Source organism: Rhinatrema bivittatum, chromosome 9 (assembly GCF_901001135.1).
Source record: "Rhinatrema bivittatum chromosome 9, aRhiBiv1.1, whole genome shotgun sequence".
Classification (NCBI taxonomy): domain Eukaryota; kingdom Metazoa; phylum Chordata; class Amphibia; order Gymnophiona; family Rhinatrematidae; genus Rhinatrema; species Rhinatrema bivittatum.
In genome coordinates this window covers 238,320,485-238,339,955 of record NC_042623.1, presented here as the reverse complement: position 1 = coordinate 238,339,955, position 19,471 = coordinate 238,320,485, and positions in this window count along the sequence as shown.

Sequence of the window (19,471 nt, the reverse complement as noted above, 5' to 3'; positions counted from 1 at the left end):
ATATCTTTTTTGAGATACGGCGACCAGAATTGTACACAGTATTCAAGGTGTGGTCTCACCATGGAGCGATATAGAGGCATTATGACATTTTCCGTTTTATTAGCCATTCCCTTCCTAATAATTCCTAACATTCTATTTGCTTTTTTGACTGCTGCAGCACACTGAGCCAACGGTTTCAATGTATTATCTACTATGACGCCTAGATCTCTTTCTTGGGTGGTAGCTCCTAATATGGAACCTAACATCGTGTAACTACAGCAAGGGTTATTTTTCCCTATATGCAACACCTTGCACTTGTCCACATTAAATTTCATCTGCCATTTGGATGCCCAATCTTCCAGTCTTGCAAGGTCCTCCTGTAATGTATCACAGTTAGGGATGTGCAGAGCAAACGTTTATGTTCATAAGTCCATAAGTCGAAAGGGGGTCCCATTTGCAGTCAATATGGACATATGGAGAATTCCATAAGTTGAGTCTATGTCCATACGTGCAAATAAAAATTTAAACCCCTCACCCTCCTTAGTCCCCCCCCCAATACTTACCACAACTCCCTGGTGATCCAGCGGGGAGTCAGGACACCATTTCTGAACTCCTTTGCAGCTTGGTGGGGTCAGGAGGCCCCCCCAAGCTGGCCAAAAGTTCCTTTTGGGCCCAACGAGGGTCCCGGAGTGAACCCGCGGGGAATCACGTGACGCCGCGTCACTCCGACGTGGCGCCGATGTCACGTGCTCCTCGCAAAGGAGTTCAGAAATGGTGTCCTGACTCCCCGCTGGATCACCAGGGAGTTGTGGTAAGTCTTGGGGGGGGGGGATTAAGGAGGATGAGGGGTTTAAATTTTTATTTAGGATCAACAATCGCGATTTCCAACGTATTCAACATAGCTATGTTGAATAAGTTGGAAATCCGATCGTTTTCACCTCATCACTTTTTTAAGTTAAAAAAAAAATAAGTTGCGTTTTACATTTAAGTTCAAAACGAATGCACACCCCTAATCACAGTCTGCTTGTGATTTAACTACTCTGAATAATTTTGTATCATCCACAAATTTGATAATGTCACTCGTCATATTCCTTTCCAGATCATTTGTATATATATTGAAAAGCACCGGTCCAAGTACAAATCCCTGAGGCACTTCACTGTTTACCCTTTTCCACTGACAAAAATTGACCATTCGGTCCTACTCTCTGTTTCCTGTCTTTTAACCAGTTTTTAATCCACGAAAGGACATCGCCTCCTATCCCATGACTTTTTAGTTTTCGTAGAAGCCTCTCATGAGGGACTTTGTCAAATGCCTTCTGAAAATCCAAATACACTACATCTACCAGTTCACCTTTATCCACATGTTTATTAACCCCTTCAAAAAATGAAGCAGGTTTGTTAGGCAAGACTTCCCTTGGGTAAATCCGTGTTGACTGGGTTCCATTAAATCATGTCTTTCTATATGCTCTACAATCTTTTAGATACATGAGCATGCTGTTGGGTAGATTTAAGTGAATTTTATATAGTGCACTCACATTTACACGCACGATATGCAATATGTATGCATGCATGCATGCATCCATATATCTGCATATATGGGCATGCGCATGCTAGGTTTAAAGTTATCCTCTCAGTGTGTGCAATTTATAATATAAAACACAAACCAAGAAGTATAGGTACTACAACTCCTTTAAAGTAAGCTCACCAAACATTTGGATGAGCCAAGAAAAAATTTGGTAAAGACTTCACAATCATGAAAACTGTGAATATTATTATTATCCTAAGTCAGGAACAGTGAACTCTAGATCCTAAGGGCCAACAAACAAATCTACATTCCAGTATTGCCATACAACACAACATATGTGAGGTATGTTTGTAGATTCTGATGGCCATTTAAATAACATAGTAACATAGTAAATGACGGCAGACAGAGACCAAAAAGGTCCATCCAGTCTGCCCAGCAAGTCATTTGGGTGGTAATAACCGCTCCGTACAGGGTTCCTCCCCCTCCATGCCCTCTATTAAGGATAGTAACTGCTGCTTCATGCAGGTTACCCCCATTCAGAAATATTACATCTAAATGTTAGCAATATGGATCAATACAGTCCATAAAATCTTCTCAGAAATGTTTTTTTGGTGTTGGTAGAAACTGCCGCTTCATGCGGGCTATCCTCAAGATTTTTGTTAAGGGTAGGAACTGCTCTTCTGTGCAGGTTTCCCCCAATACTTCCTTTAAGGATATTAGCAACTGCCATTCCATGCAGGCTGCCCCCAAGGTGTACTAGACGTTAGGGATGTGAATCGTTTTTGAATGATTAAAATTATCGTCAGATAATTTTAAAATCATCCAAAATCGTTAGAGTGCACGATACAATACAAATGCCCACGATTTATCGTCAGGGGCATTTGTATTGTATCATTAAATAGGGCACACCAAAAAAGCCCCTAAACCCACCCTGACCCTTTAAATCGACCCGACCCGACCCATCGCTATTTTTTTTTACGGAGGCCCGCGCAGCAAAAAAAAAAAAAAAACCATCTGACCCTTTAAATCGACCCCCTCCCCTCCCCGACCCATCGCTAATTATTTTTTTACGGAGGCCCGCGCCGCAAAAAAACCCCAAAAAACCCATCCGACCCTTTAAATCGATCCCCCCCTCCCGACCCCCCCAAAACCTTTTAAAGTTACCTGGTGGTCCAGGGGGTCCTCGGGGGGCCTCGGGGAGAGAGCCAGGGGGGCCTCGGGGAGAGGAGAGATCCAGGGGGCCCCTGTCACATGGTAGGAGCACTGGATGTCCGGTGCCATCTTTACTCACAGCCCATAATTATACTATGAGCTGATGGCTGGCGCCATGTTTAAAGATGGCACCGGCCATCTTTACTCATCAGCTGATGAGTAAAGATGGCCGGCGCCATCCAGTGCTCTTACCATGTGACAGGGGCCGGCCAATGGCACGGATACCCTGTCACATGGTAAGGGCAAAGGGGCATCGGCGCCATTTTTTTTTTTTTTTTAGAACAGGTGATGCCTGGGAAATCTTTCCCTGAGGCCCCCCTGGATCTCTCCTCTCCCCGAGGCCCCCCTGGATCTCTCCCCGAGGTCTCCCGAGGCCCCCCTGGACCACCAGGTAACTTTAAAAGGTTTTGGGGGGGTCGGGAGGGGGGGTCGATTTAAAGGGTCAGATGTTTTTTTTTTTTTTGCGGCACGGGCCTCCGTAAAAAAAAAATAGCGATGGGTCGGGTCGGGAGTGGGGGGTTGATTTAAATGGTCGGATGGGTTTTTTTGGTTTTTTTGCAGCGCGGGCCTCCGTAAAAAAATAATTAGCGATGGGTCGGGTCGGGAGGGGGGGGGGTCGATTTAAAGGGTCGGATGGTTTTTTTTGTTTTTTTTGCGGCGCGGGCCTCCGTAAAAAAATAATTAGCGATGGGTCAGGTCGGGAGGTCGATTTAAAGGGTCGGATGTGTTTTGTTTTTTTTTGCGGTGCGGGCCTCCTAAAAAAATGTGAATTGGAATCGGAAACGATTCCAATTCACATATCTTAACGATCAGATTCGAGCCCCCCCGCAGCCGAATCTGATCGTTAAGACGATCTGGAACACGATTCACATCTCTACTAGACGTTACCCAATTTCTTCATTTCCATTCTCTAGCCAGCAGGGATCCTCTGTGTTTGTTCAGTGCCCTTTTGAATTCCATTACTATTCCTGTTTTCACCACCTCTTCCAGGAGGTCATTCCAGGCATCCACCACTCTTTCCCTAAAGAAATATTTCTTGACATTGCTCCTGACTCTTCCACTTGGTGTTTCAAATCATGTTCCTACAGCTTCCTTTCCATTGGAAAAGGTTTGATTGTTGTGCATCATTTACTAGTTTTGCATAGGTTGACTGTCCTGGAAAACAAACCTTTTTATGACCTTCAAGGACCAAAGTTGGCCATCCTTGCTTTAAGCAAGTATAATAAAAATGTTTGAATATTGGCAATGTCCATAGCACTGAATTTATCATCTGTTTTTATTGCTATTTAACAGCTATTGTCAGGATATTATAGGAATCGCTACTGCATATTTAAGTCATGGATAAAAATGATTAAAAAATCCAATGGCAAAGTTCTGATATACAGTATGACAATATGATTATGTACATTTTATTGTAAACTGATATGAAATTTATGTCGTCGCAGTATATAAATTTGAATAAACCATAAACCATACAGAATGACCTTCCAGGAAAAATGAAGGAAACAAAACCAGTAATGGAATTAAACAAAGCCTGGAAAAAACAGGCAAGATCCTTAGTTGAGAAGAAGTGAGGAGAAAACCAGAGACCAACGAGGGTCTGGCACTGAACCAGGAAGTAAATTGGACAGATTAGTTGGATCTTCTGGTCCTTATCCCCTATCATATTCTATGTTTTAATGGGATCTTTTGGAAAAACTGACAATTAAAGGCTTGAATGATATAGACATTTTGAAATCAATATTGAGCATCATTTATCTGGTTAAGTTCAGAATTATGAGGAATATTTTTTACTAATTATCCAAATGGTAACTCGCAGTTACCATCTTATATTAGGGATTTGGGTGATCTGATCAAAACTTTGCAAGAGATAGATCTTCCTTTGTCAGGAATATCACTAGTGACCATTGATATTGTATCGCTGTATACGAATATCCCTCAGGAAGTAGCGTTGCGTGTGATCCATGAGAGATTAATATTAGAAGGAATTGGGTCACGGATTCCAGTCCAATTTGTTGTAGATCTGGCCACTGTGGCTTTGAAAGAAAACTTTTTTTTATTTGATGAGGTTTACTATCAGCAAATAGGGGGCACAGCAATAGGGGCCAAGATGGTACCAAGTGTTGCCAGTCTTTATGTGGGACATTTCGAACAGATTTGGATACAACAGTCACTGTATAAGAATGATATATTATGTTGGAGAAGATTCATTGATGATATTCTTGTTCAATGAAATGGTGGCAAGGATAAATTTGTGCAGTTTATGGATTGGTTACATTCTTGTGATCCTAATTTGCAGTTTACTCATCATTTTGGAGATACTACAGTGCCTTTTCTGGACATTCAAATCTCTTTATGTGATAATCAGTTTTTTTTCACAATTTATTGCAAGCCATCAGACCGCAATATCCTACTGAATTATGACAGCTGCCATCCCTGGCGTTTAAAGGATAGCATCCCATTCGGCCAATTTTTGTGGCTTAGACTTTTACGCTCCACAATGCAAGAATATAAAATAAGAGCAAAGGATATGAGGCTGAAATTTGTACAAACAGGATATCCTTTAAAAGTGATCAATAGGGCGATGAAAAGAGCACGTTGGAACAATAGAGATTTGTTGTTGAATCCAATACAAAAAGGAAATTGACAGAATCTCACTTGTGTTCTAGCATATTCACTGGCCATTTATGAAGTAGCATGGAACATTAAAAGACACTGGCACGTACTCCATCTTTATTCGGTGTTCAAGGAGAAACCGATAGCCTTTCAATGAGGCAGTAACATTAAAGATCAAGTGGTCCGTTCTTTTTACCAAGAGCATGTGACTCCAAACTTGGAGCAAGTTGGTCACTCTCCTTGCCAATCGTGTTCAGTGTGTGCACAAGCACATTCAAATATAGGACTGTCTCTATCCAAATGAAGGACTGTCTCTATCCAAATATAGGACTGTCTCTATCCAAATGAAGCTATAAACCAAAAATAAGAACGATGTGTCAGTCCAGCAAATTGATATACGCAGTGTGAGTTACTATATATAGGTAAAACTATGAGACAACTAAAATCACGTTTAATTGAGCACAAGAGTGCTTTAAAATGTAAGAAAGTTTAAGCTCCGTTGGTCCAACATTGTTTAGACAAGGGACATGATTTTGAAGAACTGTACTCCACAGTTTTGGAGGTTATGCAAGGTGGAACGAGAGGGGGTGATGTGAACTCATGGTTGCTCCAGAGCGAACAGTGATAGATCTTTAAATTAGGGACTGTACAGCCGTCAGGGTTAAACAAAGAAGTGGATTGGTCAGTGTTCAGATAGACGTAGTAAAAGTGTTTTGATTGGTTCAGAGTGAGGAGGCGCTGCTCTTTAAGACATTGGTCTTCTGGTGGGGAAAATGAGCGTTTGTCGTCATGATGCAGGAGCTGTGAGATTAAGCCTTGTGGGCTATAGTTAAAGGGTGAGTTGTGCTGCTGGGGTTGATTAAAAATTAAAAAGCTTTTTAAAAGGAATGTTGGTGAGATTTATGTTTTTTTAATCATAGATAAAGAAGTATCCCCTGAAGAAGGCATCGGGTGACGCCGAAACATTGTCAATGTTGGGTGAATTGAATGAAGAAAACACAGCGGGAAAAGTAAAACTGCAGCAGGCAAAATAAAAAACGTGAGAGCCTGTAGAGTAAAAATCTTCAAAGCTCAAAGTACTAATTATGGTGGAAGTTTTTGGCAAAAGTGTTTAAATACAAGTAGTAAAGATTTAAAATAAAAAATAAGAAGAATATTGTATTTAAATTGAATAAAGTGCGATATAGGAAACAGTAAATGACGTAAAATCTGGTGCCTGTTGATGATACTGGTTGTAGCCCATTGCAGGCAAGAGCCTGGGGATTGTAACGGCACATTTATCTCTGATACTGATTCCTGATATATAAAGAAATAATTGGACAATTAGTAAAAATATTCCTCATGCGTGGAGTGGTGTTTTCAAACTTTACTACATGAGGTCTTTTAGCCATTGTATTTATTTATTTATTTATTTATTTATTTATTTATTTATTTAAAAGTCTTCTATACCGATGTTAGTCGAAACATCACCTCGGTTTACATGGAACAAAAGCAACGGAAATTACAAGTAACAGGGGAAGGGTAAGGGGTACAAAAAACCATAAGGAGAGCAGAGAAGCATAGGAACAAACAACAAGTGAACTATAATGTCATAAGAACAAGGTCATAGTCAAATTCAGGTCATGATCCATCACAATTCAATATTCATCAAGGGTGTTGGGGAAAGGCTTGTTTGAATAGCCAGGTTTTGAGCTGGGCTCTGAATTTGGTGATGCAAGGTTCAAGTCTGAGGTGGGTTGGGAGTGAGTTCCAGTGCATAGGTCCAGCAATGGACAGCGCCCGATCACTTGTAGCTGTGAGGTGTGCTTTCTTTAGGGATGGCACATGGAGGGACCCTTTGTTAGTGGTCCTTGTCGGTCGATTCGAGCAGGCAAATTGGAGGGGATCTGCCAGCCAGTTGGAGTGATGGGAATATAAGGCTTTATGTATAATGGTCAGGGATTTAAAGAGGATGCGGGAGGGAATAGGGAGCCAGTGTAGGTCCTTCAGTATAGGGGAAATATGGTCGTATTTCTGAGCGTTGGAGAGGGTTCTGGCTACAGTGTTCTGTAGCATTTGGAGGGGCTTTAAGGAGGAGTAGGGTAGGCCAAGAAAGAGGGAGTTACAGTAATCCATCTTGGATGCCAGTGTAGCCTGGACGACAGTGCGGAAGTCACTAGCGTGAAGGAGAGGTTTCAGGTTTTTTAAGACTTTAAGTTTGAAGAAACCCTCTTTGAGTATGGCACTGATATGTTTTTTGAAGTTCAGTTGTTGGTCGATTAGGACCCCCAGGTTCCTTGCGCAGGGCTGTGCATGAGGAATCTTGATAGCAGAGTCAATTGAGAGTGCGGGATTAGTAGGGGGGTGATGGGATATGAGGAGGAGTTCAGTTTTGGCAGTGTTTAGAGCAAGGTGGAGGTTGGTAAGTAAGGAGTTGATGGCAGCGAGATGGTTTCCCCAGGATTCAAGGGTGTCAGATAGGGAGCCTTGAATGGGTATGATGATTTGCACATCATCAGCATAGAGAAAGAATTTGAGGCCAAGTTCTGATAAGAGTTTGCACAAGGGGGTGAGGTAAATGTTAAAGAGGTTAGAAGAGAGGGAGGAGCCTTGGGGGACTCCTTGGGCGAGGGCGTAGTGGGAGGACTCAGCATTGCCTATTTTTACGGTGAATTTCCTATTGTCGAGGTAGGATGAGAACCACTTAAGGGCTGTGCCGGAAAGGCCAATGTCAGTTAGGCGGGCAAGGAGGTGGGTGTGATTTATGGTGTCAAAAGCTGCTGAAATGTCCAGTAGAGCAAATAGCAGGCTTTGAAAGTCCCACTCACTGTGCTGACTAGACGCAAGATAGCTGGATAACTGTTTGTACGTCTAGTTTGGGGATTGTGTGGGTATTTCGGGACATGGCCCACTATCCAGCTAACAGTTTCATTTTTCAATTCACATTAGGGCCCTAATTTCAACTCTGGGTGTGTTTGGGAAGGGTTACATACACAGTCAGAGGAATTAACTGCAAATTTGATAGGACTGATGAATTTCTATCATTTGAATCGATGAAAGGTGCCAACAAGAGGAGTTAATTTGTAAATGACTTGAAAGTATCCTCACTTTCAGTGGTATATATAAAGCATGTCATATTGACTTTATAGAGAGGTGCTCTATCTTTCTCTACTCATGGACCTCAGTTTAACTGAATCAAGTAAAAATTCACATATAACTAACAGTAACATGCTCTTCAGGCCAGGTTTAAAGCTTGAGCCTCATAGCAGATGCCATTTTATTAAAGATGTTCTGTCATTTTCAAATGACAGGGAAATGACAACAATTGTTCTTTCATTTTGTGTCATTTTTCCATCTGAAGAATACAGAAAAACAACATTTAATGTAAAACCATATAGTGCATGCTAAGAAACAAAATGAAAAATAGAAGAAATCATAAAGAAAACAAAAAGCAGAATGAAAAACATTTTTCCTTTGCACGCTCCTACATTTTATTCCACGCTTTCGCCCTGGGACAGATTGTAAATTGCTGTGATCTTATCTTGGAATGATGGTATATAAAACACCCAAAAAAAACCCCCAAATAAATAAATACATTACTGCCTGGGGTAAAACTTGCCCTGTTTCAAAATTTCATAGGCTTAATTGATTTGCAGCATTTTTTTTGCAGAATTTGTTTTGTTATTATGAAGTATTAATAGAAACTAGAGATGTGAATCGTGTCCTCGATCGTCTTAACGATCGATTTCGGCTGGGAGGGGGAGGGAATCGTATTGTTGCCGTTTGGGTGTGTAAACTATCGTGAAAATCGTTAAAATCGTGAGCCGACACACTAAAACCCCCTAAAACCCACCCCCGACCCTTTAAATTAAATCCCCCACCCTCCCGAACCCCCCCCCCCCAAATGTTTTAAATTACCTGGGGATCCAGTGGTGGTCCAGAACGGCGGCGGTCCAGAACGGCCCCCTCAATTGAATCCTGTTGTCTTCAGCCGGCGCCATTTTGCAAAATGGCCGCCGCAAAATGGCGGCGGCCATAGACAAAAACGATTCGACGCAGGAGGTCGTTCTGGACCCCCGCTGGACTTTTGGCAAGTCTTGTGGGGGTCAGGAGGCCCCCCCAAGCTGGCCAAAAGTTTCTGGGAGTCCAGCGGGGTTCAGGAAGCGATTTCTTCCCGCGAATCGTTTTCCGTACGGAAAATGGCACCGGCAAGAGATCGACTGCAGGAGGTCGTTCAGCTGAACGTCAAATCGTTTTTGTCTATGGCCGCCGCCATTTTGCGGCAGCCATTTTGCAAAATGGCGCCGGCTGAAGACAACAGGATTCAATTGAGGGGGCCGTTCCGGACCGCCGCCGTTCTGGACCACCGCTGGATCCCCAGGTAATTTAAAGCATTTGGGGGGGGGGGGTTCGGGAGGGTGGGGGATTTAATTTAAAGGGTCGGGGGTGGGTTTTAGGGGGTTTTAGTGTGCCGGTTTTCCTGCCCTCCCCCTTCCCCCGATTTACGATTTTTTAACGATAAATCGGGGGAATTGGTATTGTATCGTGGCCCTAACGATTTTTGATGATTTAAAATATATCGGACGATATTTTAAATCGTCAAAAAACGATTCACATCCCTAATAGAAACTGAGAAAGTTTCGAGTCAACCTTTTTGGAAAAACTATATATTTTTAATTATGTGTGTGTGAATGTAAAAGGGTACATCTTTTTTTAACTAATCCTTAAAACTGGACCTAAATTTAACTATGCTGCTGTCTATCATCAAACAGATTTTGTGAGTAAGAATCATCTTTAATATATTTTATATACATTTATATATATATATATATTTTTTTTTTTACATTTTCAATTTATGAAGATTTCAACCACACGATACAAAAACAAACTGTTGTGCTCTTCCAATCAATTAGATATACATAATTATATATAAACCAAACTCCTAAACTTTCCACTATATATTGTGGTTGCCGTTTTAGTGTACTGGAATGGGTAGAAATAAGCTTGTCAGAGAGACACTGAATTAGTCCTATAAAAAAAAGTACTACCTTCAACATATTTGTTGACCCTTAGCTTTACACTTTCTAATAAGTATAATTCTCAATTCAACCAGCCTTTAAACATTTGACATGCTTTAACATATAATGATTTATTTTTTGTGTACTGTATCATTGTAATTTCCATCTAATGTTTAGATACATCAGACACCTATGTTCGGCATTATTCACTTCAAGAGTCATTGCTGAATTCACTAGCTGAAAGCATTGCTGTAGCCAGCCTGAAACAGTTGCTTAGGTTTAGGAGTAGGCTCCTCTCCCTTGAGACTGAGAGGATTAAGGAATGGTATTATCAGTACAACATACAGATCAAAAGGCTAATGTCAGGCAGTTAAAAGGTTGGCACATTTTGGATCGAAAGGATTTCAAAGAGAGCAAATTTAACAGAAACTCTTTCAATTTCATTGCCACCCATCTCGTCTCCATGATGAACCATGAAAATCGACACCAGACAGTGGCGTGTTGGTGTCTGTAAAGTGGGTTAAAGACATACCATAGGCTGTATGATCTGTAAGATCTGCAATAAAGTGAAACTGTAAAACTTTTTATAGCTTTTTGGGATGTGTGTGTGTGTGTGTGTGTGTATAACAGAATCAGTTTTGAGAACCCCCTTACACAAGTCAGATGAGAACATCAATGCTGCAATTAAGATCTTTAGGTAAGCTTGATGCTAATGTATTGTCTTTCAAAATTGGCTTCTTAAGAAAATAATAAATTCCACTATAGTAATGTTAAGAAATATTGTCTTCTGGTGCCAGCAAGTGCATGGCTCAAGGATACAGGGAAAGTAATTTTATGAAGGCCAATATAGGGCTAAAGTCTGCAGGTAGTTTGTCTCACGGACTTTAAACCAAACTTTCAATCAGACATATGTGCAGAAGTCTGCTTTGAAATTTTGCAGGTTGCCCCTGTACTCATGTATACATACACGCAGAAAGAGACCGATGCAATAAATGAGTGCGGAAAACGGGTGCTCAGTGTTGAGGTGCCCAGGCACCTCTCCTGGGTGCGTGATTCAATATTTAATTGATGGATCGTGCTGCCAAGGAGGCACTAGGGATGAATGTGCACCCCTAGCGCTTCCTTGGCAGTGGGCGCCCAGGAGAGGTGGCTGTCAGCAGATTTGGAAAACGGACACTCAGTTTTATGAGCGTCCCTTTTCCTAACCGATGCACAGCCACAGGTTAGGAAAACGGACGCTCATTAATTGAGCATTAATGGGGGTTTTTTTTATTTTTTTTAAACCTTTTGGTTCCTCTGTCTTAATATCGCAAAGGTTTTTGCTGCACAGGGAACTTCAAAACAGTGTGGGGTGGCGATTTTACTTCACAAGTTGGTTTCCTTTCAGGTAGAACAAACGTGTATAGATCCCCATGGTCGCTATTAGTGGGCTTGTCTCGGGAAACCGGTGCGATTAGCACCAATTTATGCTCCGAACGGATATGACCATGAATTTTTTACCAAAGTGGTCTCTATCTTAGTTTCCTTGGGATCAGCACCCTTAACAATAGGAGGAGACTTTAATTGTATTGTCAATGGGGTATTATTTATTTATTTATTTATATTATTTATTTAGTATTTTTATATACCGACGGTCGTTGGGAACATCCCATCGGTTCACATTTGAACATAATATCGCAACAGGCTTTACATAGAACAATAACATGAGAAATTGAATGGAGGATTAGGGAAGTATTATTAGATAGGCTGCCTCTCCTGCCTCAATTTTGGGGTCTCACAAAGGTATTCCCTTTCTCTGTAAACAGTTACAAGTGTGGATGCCTGGTGCATACTCCACCCAGGAGAAGTAGGTTTTTCACACATTGCTAGGGCCCATGACACCCAAACAAGGATCGATTATATTCTTTTCTCTCAATCTATATTTTCAAAGTTAATCAGATCAGAAATTAACCCAATCACAATATCAGATCATGGGTCTGTGATATATGAATTGACCCCCTTGGTCAATTTAGGGGATAAGCCTGTGGAGGTTGCTGAGATGGTTGTCCCAAGATAAACAATTTGAATCATAGTGGAGAAATGGACAGAAAATGAGAGCAATAATCGCCCCCTCATGGATAACCCTATTCTGTATGGGAGACGGCAAAGGCAGTATTGAGAGGGGAGATAATTAGTTACATAGCATGCAAGCAAAAAGAATTAGATAAGGACAATTTACATCTTACAGAGTCCCTCCAATGAATGCATAGGCGCTTAGCAAGAGATCGTTCCACAAAAGTAAAGGAAGAATACTGGACAACCTCTAAGATGTTAAATGATTGGTTTCAGCGAGCTAATTCATCTCTTACTAATTTGCAGCATACATTTTTGTAATATGGCAATAAGTCGGGAAGAATGTTGGCAAACATAGTACAGTCTAAGCAGTAGGCAGCTTTTGTTACACATATACAGACCAACAATGGTAAGATGCTTACTTCCTCTGGGGAGATATGCAGGGCTTTCAGAGACTATTACCAAAAGTTAATATAGCGGAGAGGGGTGACACTAAGAGTATGGCCCATTCTTTAGGTATGGTTAACCTTCCCTCACTATCAGAGGAACAAATAGAGCTTTTGAATAGGCCGTTTCAAGTAGGAGAAATCCAACAGGCCATAGGGGAATTGTCAGTGTTGAAGTCTCCTGGACCAGATGGGATGACTGCACAATGTTATAAGGCCCTTCCCCAGCAATCATCTTTGGCACTTAAAATTTGTTTGATGTGATGGTTCAACGGGGGGTCAATGCCTGATTCCCTCAAAAGTGCCAACATAATAGTACTACCTAAACCAGGGAAAGACCCCCCTCTCTGGCTTCTTCATATTGCCCTATCTCTTTGTTGAACCTAGACATCAAGCTTTACGCTAAGGTGATTGCTAACAGGCTTAAGATGTTTCTTTCCTATCTTATAGTCAAGGGGCAAGTGGGATTTGTTCCTGGGAGACGGGCTGGACTAAATGTTAGAAGGATTTTAATGTTGTTAGAAAGCTGGAGGAGGCTGGGGATTCAATACCCTGTGCTCATCAGTTTTGATGCCGAAAAGGCTTTTGATAGGGTCTCCTGGGAATTCTTACTATTCTCCCTAAATTTGGTATAGGCCATATTCTTGATGCCATCCAGGTCATATTCTAACCCTGCCACCAAATAATTGTTTATCTGAGTCCTTCTCACTTACTAGAGGTACTAGACAGGGGTGCCCACTCTCCCCAATGTTATTTATATTAACACTCGAACCTCTGGTCCAACTTTTGACAAAGTTGACAGATGAAGCAGGTAAATTGGGGAATATTCCCTTCTCCAAAGTTTTGCTTTTTGCAGATGATATTTTATTGTTCCTTCCTAAAGCGAGAGAATTTTTACTGAGGACCTTAGATTTGTTCAGGTGGTATGGCAACTCCGGACTGAACCTCAACCTCAACAAGTCAGAGGTCTTAGATTTCTCTGGTACATTACAAGGTGATTGGGTTAATTTCCCCTTGAGATGGGAAGTGGATAAGTTAAAATAGGGATTTACATACATAAGGACCCCAAACAATGGTATGCAGTTAATGTTCCTCCTGTAACTACCGGAAGTCAGGAATCATGTGAGTGATGGATGCATTTCCCAGTTTCTTTTATGGGACATATAGTTGGAGGGTGTACAGAAAAGCAGTTTTTTCTGCTTTTCTGTACACTTGCCCGGTGCCTACCAAAATTAATTCCTGCCTTTGGGCAGGCGTTAATTTCTGAGAGTAAAATGTATGGCTTGGCTGCTCGTTTTACTTTCTGTATCACGTGGGACTAATTAATAGGCTCATCAACATGCATTTGCATGTTGAGGGCGCTATTAGTTTCTGGGGGGGGGGGGGGGGTTGGACGCGCGTTTTCCACGCGCTATTACCCCTTAATGTTTAAGCGGTAATAATAGCACGTGGAAAACGCGTCCAAAAGGGGGATAACGGTGCGCTTAGCCTGAATGCACCGTACTAAATCGGCCTGATAGTTAATATATTAGAAATACAAAAACAATAATCATAAATAGTAAAATATTAAAAAGAAAAGAAAGACATTATTCAATCAGGAAAAGCTTGCTGAAATAGCCAGGTTTTTAGTTTCTTTTTAAAAGTCAATGGATTTGCCTTAGCTCTCAATTCTATTGGTGTGGAATTCCATAGTTTTGAACCTGCTAAAGAAAGAGCTCGCTCTCTTATTGCGTTTAGGTGGGCCAATTTCGGAGATGGTATAGATAATAGTCTTTGTTTGATGAAAGCAAGTTTCTTTGTGGTGTGTGAAAATGTAGGGTGGCATTAAGCCATTCAATTTTTCCATTATACAATGTTTTATGCATTAATGTATTTTAAACTGTATTCGATAGGTGATTGGTAGCCAGTGTAGTTCTTTCAAAATGGGTGTGATATGATCATATTTTCTAGCTCTTGTTAGAATTCTTGCAGCCACATTTTGAAGGATCTGAAGAGGTCTGGTAGTGGATGCTGGAAGGCCTAAGAATAGTGCATTACAGTAGTCTTTTTTCAGGAAAATCAGTGCTTGTAGGACAGTCCTAAAATCGTTAGCATGTAGGAGTGGTTTGAGTTTTTTAAGTATGTGAAGCTTAAAGAAGCCATCTTCGGTTAGTGAAGTGATAGAATTTTTAAAACTTAGTTCAGAGTCTATAATCACTCCTAAATTTTTTACATGATTACCTATTGCTTGATTACCTTTTAGATCATTGATTTTGTAGTTGATATGTTCATTTAGTTTATTATATACTAATAATATTTCCATTTTAGTTTCGTTTAAACAGAGACTCATATGCAATAAAACTTGTTTAATAGAAGAAAGATATGTATTCCATAATTTCAATTAATTTTTGATAGAATCTTTAATTGGTATTAAAATTTGATCTGCGTAGATGTAATAGTTTATCCCAAGTCCTGCTACTAATTTACATAAAGGCAACATGTATATGTTGAACAGTGTTACTGTTGTGGGTCCCGGCCGCGTTTACCGGCCCCCCTACCTCCTCCACTTTGCTGGCACAGGGTCCCGATCATGGCGGGCAGCAGCGCATAGGCCATGGCGCGACTGCCTCCGGACGTCGTGGAGCAGCGTTGGTAAGGACGCGGCAAGCCCCGCCTCTTAAAGGGGCCGTGATGCCAAGACTAGGCCGGCCCCGGAAGATGACATCATCAGCCAGGGGGATTTAAACTACCTCTGAAGAATGGAAGATGCCTTTGCAACAGGTTTCAGTGGTAGTCTGCTGTTCTTCTGGTTTTCCTGTCTTCTGGCTTGACTCGGATTAGATTGGACCTTGCTGCTCGCCGCCTGTCTTGGACCTTTGCCTGGAATTGGACCTCGTCATTCGCTGCCTGCCCTGACCTGTGGTTTGGATTCTCTGTCTCCTGGCTCGACTCGGATTGGAACCCGGACTGGGTTGTTTGCCGTCTGCATTAGACCCTTGCCTGGAACTCGAACTGTGTTGTTTGCTGCCTGCCTTAGATACTTGCCTGGAACTTGGACTGTGTTGTTGCCACCTGCCATAGACCCTTGCCTGGAACCCGGACTGTGTTGTTTGCCGCCTGCCTTAGATCCTTGCCTGGAACTCGGACTGTGTCGTTTGCCGCCTGCCTTGGACCCTTGCCTGGAACTCTGACCTTGTTGCTTGCCGCCTACCTTGGGACTTCTTGCGGGATTGTGCTGCAGTACATTCCACCTTCTGGAGACGAGCACACCTAGGCGCTACTGGTGGGTGTCATCCCTCGTCCCGGACCAAGGATCCACTATCATAACAGATTGCAAAGACCATGGATCCAGTGGATTTGACTGGTCTCCAGGCTATTCCAGGCCGAGCCCAACAGCTTATGCAGCAACGACAACAACAGCAACAACAGCAGCAGAGTCTGGAGGCGTTAACCACCATTGTGGAACACCTGGTCCGTCGTCTCGATTTTGCTCATGGAGCAGAGGCGGCCACTCCTGCACCAACGATTCCAAGTATCTCTACTTCAGTTTCCCACATGCCTACTCCTCCTGCTTTTCAGGAGAAGCTAAACAGTGTCGAAGTTTCCTGAATCAATGTTTCATCAGATTTTCCTTGCAAGGGCAACAATTCCCTACTGACCAGGTGAAGACATCTTTCATCATTTCTTTGTTGGATGGGAAAGCAATGGCCTGGGCCGCTCCCCTCTGGGAACGTGGGGATCCCATTTTGAGATTCGTCCAGACCTTCCATCAGGTGTTTGATGAGCCGGGACAGCTATCCACGGCTTCTTCTGAACTCAATCTGCATCAGGGTACCCGTATTCTGGCTGACTTCGCGATAGAATTTCGCACCCTAACCTCCGAACTAGGATGGCATCCTGACTGTCTACGGGGCATATTCCTTGAAGGGTTGTCTCCCCGCATCAAGGATGAACTAGCAGGCCGGGAGATTCCTGAGGATTTGGACGCACTCATTGACTTGGCAGGCCGTATCGACCGACGTTTACAACAGCGCGCAAAGGAAGCAAGACGACCCCGGCAAATGGTTTCCCTGGCTCCTACTTTCTCTCAGCCTTTGGTTACACATACCACTGCCAAAGCATCACCAGAATATAGGGAGGAACCCATACAGTTAGGAAGAAGTCGGTTCTCACCGAGACCAAAATGACCGCCAGATAGTGCACAGTAGGGATGTGAATCGTTTTTTGACAATTTAAAACAATCGTCAGATATATTTTAAATCGTCAAAAATCATTAGAGCCACGATACAATAACAATTCCCCCGATTTATCGTCAAAAATCGTAAATCGGGGGAGGGGGGAAGGGCGGGAAAACTGGCACACCAAAACAACCCTAAAACCCACCCCGACCCTTTAAAAGAAATCCCCCACCCTCCCGAACCCCCCCAAAATGTTTTAAATTACCTGGGGTCCAGTGGGGGGGGGTCCCGGTGCGATCTCCCACTCTCGGACCATGGCTGCGTTAAGAAAAATGGCGCCGGTGGCCCTTTGCCCTTACCATATGACAGTGCAAAGATAGCGCTGGCGCCATTTTGGTTCCTGTGACCCGACGTCACGAGTGCAGGAGATCGCTCCCGGACCCTCGCTGGACCCCCAGGGACTTTTGGCCAGCTTGGGGGGCCTCCTGACCCCCACAAGACTTGCCAAAAGTCCAGTGGGGGTCCGGGAGCGACCTTCTGCACTTGGGCTGATTTGCCAATATTCAAAATGCGCTGGCGCTACCTTTGCCCTCACTATGTCGACATAGTGAGGGCAAAGGTAGTGCCGGCACCATTTTGAATATTGGCAAATCGGCTTTTGGCCAGCTTGGGGGGGCCTCCTGACCCCCACAAGACTTGCCAAAAGTCCAGCGGGGGTCCAGGAGCGACCTTCTGCTCTCGGGCCGTATTGCCAATATTCAAAATGGTGCCGGCGCTACCTTTGCCCTCACTATGTCAACATAGTGAGGGCAAAGGTAGTGCCGGCACCAATTTGCCCTCACTATGTCGACATAGTGAGGGCAAAGGTAGCGCCGGCGCATTTTGAATATTGGCAAATCAGCCCAAGTGCAGAAGGTCGCTCCTGGACCCCCACTGGACTTTTGGCAAGTCTTGTGGGGGTCAGGAGGCCCCCCAAGCTGGCCAAAAGTCCCTGGGGATCTAGCAGGGGTCCGGGAGTGATCTCCTGCACTCGTGATGTCGGGTCACAGGAACCAAAATGGCGCCGGCGCTACCTTTGCCCTGTCATATGATAAGGGCAAAGGGCCACCGGAGCCATTTCTCTTAACACAGCCGTGGCCAGAGAGCGGGAGATCACGCCGGGACCCCCCCCGCCACTGGACCCCAGGTCATTTAAAACATTTTGGGGGGGTTCGGGAGGGTGGAGGATTTATTTTAAAGGGTCAGGGTGGGTTTTAGGGTTGTTTTGGTGTGCCGGTTTTCCCGCCTTCCCCCCTCCCCCGATAAAACTATTTTTTAACCTAAAAAACTAAAACAATCAGATGCCCCCCCCCCCAGCCAAAATCGATCGTTAAGACGATCGATCTCATGATTCACATCCCTAGTGCACAGCGTTAGATCGAGCTCCGGAGGCGTCTTTTTCCTCTAAATTTCCTTTAGGAAGATTCTCTTAGTGTGTGTGGTACAATATGCCACACACAAAACGAAAAGCTAAAATAAAAGACACTACCTCTACGCCAGTTCATGATACTAGACAGCCCCAGATAGAGGAGATCTTCGCTGGACTCACGCAGCCATTGCCGGAAGGAGGAGCCGCTTGGGGTTACAGCGGGGAGCAGACGCCAAGCCCCTTGGCTGAAACATCACTGAGTCCCGGTGCGCCTAAAACTCCGGATGCCCCGCTTGGAAAACTAGCAGAGTTAGAGCCCCTGACGGAGGCCGTATTGGAAACAAGATCTGCTGAGGCTGGGGCAGTTACCCAGAGAAGGGACGGGGAAGTTACGCCGTTACCTTCGGAGAGCCCAACACCTGAGGGCTCCAGGGATTTTAACATCAAGGCACAGCTACAAGCAAGTGACAGAGTTAAACCCGTGGAGGTAGGAGGTGAGCGACGGGATATACAAATAGTTTGTAATCCACCCTTGTTAAAATCTACCAAGATTACCTTAGAAGAAATATGGCGGGTTTTGTCATCCATGGAAAAATCAATAAGTTCCTTGACAACTTTAGTTAAAGAAAGGGGGTAGATTTTATAAATTTACGCGCGCGCGTACTTTTGTTCGTGCACCAGGCACGAACAAAAGTACGCTGGATTTTATAAGATATGCACGTAGCCGAGTGTATCTTATAAAATCCGGGGTTGGCGCGCGCAAGGGGGTGCACATTTGTGCAACCTGCGCACGCCGAGCCCGGCACACGCTGCCTGTTCCCTCCGAGGCCGCTCCGAAATCGGAGCGGCCTCGGAGGGAACTTTCCTTCCACCTCCCCTCACCTTCCCCTCCCTTCCCATACCTAACCGACCCCCCCCCCCCCGGCCCTATCTAAACCCCCCCTACCTTTGTTGGCAGATTTACACCTGCCGAAAGCAGGTGTAAATCTGCGCGCGCCAGCGGGCTGCTGGCGCGCCATCACCCAACCTGGGGGCTGTTCTGGAGGCCTCGACCATGCCCCCGGGCTGGTGTCACACCC